The following is a 6000-nucleotide window of genomic DNA, read 5'->3' on the forward strand; positions in this document are numbered from 1 at the left end:
TGTAGCTTGTGCGACCAAGATGTCCATTTACTCGACAACTAAAATCCCTTGGACGCAATATGCGATGCATGTTTTTAAGGTATGCGTTGATGGTCATGCGTTGGAATGACTATGAGTTAAATGAATGTATGCGATGACCATGCGTCCTGTCACAAGTTTTCTTACGCTCACATCAAGTATAATGCGAATGCAAGTTTCTCGGGTCATTCGAGGTCGAACTCAGGTACTTGTAGTAAAATGAATGCGATAATGTGCATGCGACGGTTTGAATAAAAGAATGAATGGGAAGGTTTCTACACTAACACTACTCATACTCCTAACTAACAGACAACACAATGAGAATATGAATGAGAGGTAGAGACACGACAACTCTTGACATGAAACAAATGAATGGAAAAAAATAGATAAAATGCAGAGATGTTTTCATTGCAATACTTAAGAGTGATCGCAAGGGCAACTTTAGTCAACGCAAGCCATGCGATCATGCAACACACATACGATAGTAAACCACTTCTCGGTGCGAATGCTACGGCTTCTAATGCTAGAACGCATGCGATATATGCGATAAATCTATGGAACCTACACATAAGCCTCTATTCTTATTTATGCGATGACAAAGTGACACACACACAAATAAGGTAACCACATAATATCATACCTATTCCTAGGGTGCATGTGATGTAGGTTAGCAAACAGAGCTTATCTCTAAGTTCCCCGTTCTTGCCTATGCGTTCCAATCCGCTCTCTCGAGTCTTAGATTTGGGTTTTGGACTACTCTCCCAAGTATGCCTAAATGATGAATGGTGTGCTCATAGAACAAGGTAACAACATGAACTTGATTGACTTAAGATTATTCCTATCTCTAGTGAATAATGCATACATTGCTTAATGCAACCAACCACTTACCCTCCCGGGCAGTTAGTTGTTGCTAACTTTACTCATAGACAAGAAGTGTGTTAGCCTATAGACAGGCATTGTCGTAGCTTCACATTAAGAAAATAAGGTTACTCACACACTCACGCAACACACACCTCTTGGTGGGTTGCTACATGCTTCATATTCCTAATCCACATGACTAAGTATGCGATACCCAAGCAATCTCACTAAGTGTTGCAATGAAAGTAAAGATGCTAAGTAAAGAAGATGGAGATGGAATCGAAGGAACATAGAAATGTATTGAATACAAAATGTATTAATTCCTTAATCACAAAATGTATACAATACAATATAAGAAAATAAAGGAAAATGAAATGACCGGCTGGAAGCAAAGACTTGCTTCCAGCGGATGTGCGTCAAGGCTGCCGGTGGTGCCATGGATAGGCGGTGGAGCTGACTCTCTCGAGATCTAGCTCCAGTCGAAGGCTCCGGTTATCACTCGGAATGGATGAAGGAGGTGAAAAACTTTCAAGCGTCTTCTCACGCATTTTGTCTGGATCACAAGGATTCGCCCTAGGCGAACCTCAGGCGAAAACTTTGGATAACTTGAATTTCTACTCATCGGCTTCTTTATATAGAGCTTGGATTACCGACAACATTAGTGGACTGCTCTGATTCTGACATTTGGCACATTTAGTCTTTTTTGAACCTCTGCTGCCAACGGCGTGGTAGGTGAAATGTCAACATCATCTTTTGATTTTCTCGAAGTAGATGCGTTGATGCGTTCATTCCACCAACCTTGCGTTAATCCTATTAGTATGCGTTATTGCATAGCCGCAATCATTCAGTGACCGCATTCGCTTAGTACCGCAACTCTACACGATGACTGCAATCACTTGATGAGTGCAACTCCTATGCAATGGATGCATGTGACTGATTACCGCAACATCCATACATTGATCAAACGCGTTTGCCTTTGCGATGGAGAGTTTCTCTGCATGTGGTCGTCTATGCGGTGGTCCGGTTTCCACGTTTGCGTCTACTTCTTGCGTTAGTTACAAAAATAGAACATTGAACGCATAATATCGCATAATAATGGGTTAGCCGAGATTCATCATGTTGAACGACGCAAGCTCACTTTTCTCATGGATTCCTAGCACAATTGTCGCATATTCTGCTTAACAGTCCTCATAATTCTAAGTAAAAGGCCTAAGATGACATGCATTTCTGCCTGTCATCATGGTCCTTCAGAAGAGCATGGTCATTTTGTGCTTGATAATGAGAGATTAGCAGGATTGATTTCTAGGGACTGTGGTTCTTCAGATATGTGTAGACCTATAGTAGTTGTTAATGAGAGATCACCAGGATTGAGTTCCACATCTTCATTTCATAGAGGGGAATTGATTATGCCTGGTACCTCTTCATCTGAGACAAATGTTGAAGTTTGTCAACTTTTTTTTAGTAAGAGTGACTTAAAAATGAGATTGTCTATTCTGTTCATAAATAATAATTTTGAATATAAGGTAAGAAAGTCAACTAAGTCTTTGTTTACTGTCAAATGTATCAAGGATAATTGTAAGTGAAGCCTTCGTGCAGTGAAAATCTCAGGGTATGACATATTTAAGATCACGAAGTATATGCGGTTGCACACATATTCTATTAGAATTTTAAATCATGACCATAGATAAGACTAATCGAAGACAAGTTTACAAGCATAGGACGTGTTTATAAATCTCGTCACATTGTTGAGGATATGAGGAAAGAGTACGGTATAAACATAAGTTACGATAAGGCATGGCGTGCAAGGGAAACCACTTATGCTCTCGCTAGGGGTACTCCATAAGAGTCATACACTGTTTTACATGCATATGGTGAAGGGTTAAAAATGGAGAATCCAGGTACAAGGTTTGAAACCGAATTTGAAAATGATGTGCATTTCAAGTATATGTTTATGGCATTAGGACCTTGTATTAGAGGTTTTGCAAGTTGTCGGTCTGTGATACAAATGGACCATGTTGGTTGGCGTTTCCATGGATGGTAACAACCAAGTATATCTACTAGCATATGCCTTAGTGGACAATGAAATTGATCGAGCTTGGAAGTGGTTTATGTTGAATTTGAAGTGTGCCATTGGATAACCCCCTAACTTGGTGTTTTTGTCTGATCAAGCGATATCTATTGGCAATGCCATTCGTGCAGTTTTTCCTACGACATTTCATGGATTGTGCACATAACTCATAGAAAATAATATTCTTTCCAACTTTAAGGGCAGTACGATTGTTGGGATGTTCAAAGATGCAGCAAAGGCATTTCGCATGTCAGAGTTCCAATCACACTAGGACCAACTATGTACCTTTTGAAATGGTGTTGTATCAAAATATTTGGAGGATATTGGTCATGAAAGGTGGGTGTGTGTTTACTAAACAAAATGAAGATACGTTAACATGACGTCTAATAGTGCAGAGTGTTTTAATTCATTGACCAAAGAATATTGATAGTTACCCATAATGTGCTTATTGGAATATGTCTGAGGCCTCATCTAGTCATGGTTTTATGAACGGAGAAATTATTGGGCATCTCGAACAACGTCACTGTGGGACTATTGTAAAAATCGATTAGCAAGTGAGTGTGACGAGGGCAGACGATATCGAGTTGAGCCGATTGATTGTCATAGAATCCATGTGTGGGATAATCGATTAGACAGTATTGTGAACCTCCATACAAACGAATGTACGTGCAAGGAATTTGACTCACTCGGTATCCCATGTTCGCATGCAATTGTGGCTGCATGAGAACAAAACATCCCCATCTGAAGTCTATGCAGTCCATTTTATAGCGTTGACTCCCTTATAGCTGCTTATTCAGAGTTCGTAAATCCACTCGGTCACATATCTAATTGGAAAAGAACTTCGGGATATGTGGAAAAGCATATTACACCTCCTAAAAGAGTGGTACAGGTCAGACGACAAAGAGTATAAAAAATACCATCAAGAGGAGAACACTGTAGAAAAATAAAATGTGGTAGGTGTGGGAACTATGGGCATAATTGACAAAACTGCAGTGAACCGCTCACGTCCTAGCGATCTAAATTAAATCCAAATGATTCAAATGTCGGTCGAATATGATTTTTTATATGCCACTTGTAATCCTCAATGTTCATAGTCGGACTTATCAATTTCAAATATATATCTTTTTCTCTTTATACATTCACGAATCTTTCTGGAAATGTCTCGCTCTCTCTAGATCTTGCTCTCATTAATCTTGCTATCATTTACAAAACTTTACTCAAGTTTGTCTGTTCACAAATCTTTGGAAATGTCTCGCTCTCTCTAGATCTCACTTTCGCTAATCTCGCTGTCACTTACACAAATTTACTCAAGTTTTTCTATTCACGAATCTCTAGAAATGTCTTGCTCTCTCTAGATCTCGCTCTCGCTAATCTCGCTATCACTTACACAACTTTACTCACGTTTGTCTATTCACGAATCTTTGGAAATGTCTCGCTCTCTCTGGATCTCACTCTCGCTAATCCTGCTATCACTTACACAATTTTACTCAAGTTTGTCTATTCACTAATCTCTGGAAATATCTCGCTCTCTCTGGATCTTGCTCTCGCTAATCTCGCTATCACTTACACAACTTTACTCAAGTTTGTCTATTCATGAATCTCTGAAAATGTCTCGTTCTCTGTGAAAATGTCTCACTAATCTCGCTAAATTTAATTAAGTGGTTGTCTATCCATGAACCTTTCTAGAATTTAATCGAGTTTGTCTATTCATGTTACGCAAATGTTTACCTATTCATGTTAGTTCTACACTGACAATTCAAATAACATGTTAGTAAAATTACATCAATAATATACATAATATACATGTACATCAATAATATGGAGCGTTCATCTACAGCTGACATGCTAACTACATCCTATAGTCACTCATCTTCTCCTAAGTGATAACAAAAGGGGAACTACCCGTCACTAAATGCTCTAAGAATTTTACTACAAATATTCCACATTCTAGTGACCATGTTATGTATTCGTAGCAATAGATCGGGATATTTTCCAACGAGATGTTTCTATGTCCAACTTCCAACGTTTGAAGTCACAATAATGAAGAAGCGATGGTAAGGTGTAAGTCAATGGTTCAAGGCAAGACTACAGCTTCTTCTTCGATGTCATGGACAGTAGTGAATCGAATACGAATTGTCACACCCCTTCCTAGATTACCCTTTTAACCTAGAAGAGAATGCAACGACAGTAGTTACTAACTTCTTGTTGGCACTTACTACCTACTAACCGACCTAATCTGATCTAAAAACCCTAAATTGCATTCATACTTATAACTATGTTGGGCAGTTTAACCAGAGTTCAACAAACACACAACTACCGGGTTTCATAAAATTGTGCATATTTACAACTTCTGTACCTTGTTCACTTGATGAGTCTAAAATGCATGACTAGTCCCTATATGACACAACACATGTGTACTAGTATTTACAAGACCAATACCTAGGTTCCTCTTTAACTTGAGTTCTTGAGTGGCAGTGCAGCAGCAGAGTTGTCTTCTGGGGAATGATCACTACCTGGGGAAGAAAACATTAAAAAAAAAATTGAGTGAGCTACTAGCCCAGTGAGTGACTTAGTTATACATAATATAAATCTCATGCATAAACTGGAAACTAACAACTGAACTATACACTATTCAAACAAATCATGATTGTATAATTTAAACTTATTATCTCTAAAGGCATAGCCTTGACATCTGGAAGGCATAGTTGTTCTAATTCTCAATTAGGAGAGAATCCGTTTGTTCAGCTCCATTCTTCAACTTGGCTTTCATACAATCTTCTAACATATTATATCTAAGCATATCAATAGTTGAGAGAGAGACCCTTTTGCTCAACTCCCAATCATAATCTAGACTAAGGTGTGGAGCCTTTTGCCATCACCTTTAACTAATTTATATTTAAATGAGAGACCTTTTTGCTCAGCCTTTCAACATTTAAGGGAGAAACCCTTTTGCTCAACCCTTACGCCTAATCTTTGTTTAAGGGAGAGTCCCTTTTGCTCACCCTTTTATCTTAACCTTTGTACTTATCCTATGTGCACATAGAGCTATACTGGAT

This window comes from Benincasa hispida, chromosome 5 (assembly GCF_027475165.1).
Source record: "Benincasa hispida cultivar pf3 chromosome 5, pf3_genome.v1.1, whole genome shotgun sequence".
Taxonomy (NCBI): domain Eukaryota; kingdom Viridiplantae; phylum Streptophyta; class Magnoliopsida; order Cucurbitales; family Cucurbitaceae; genus Benincasa; species Benincasa hispida.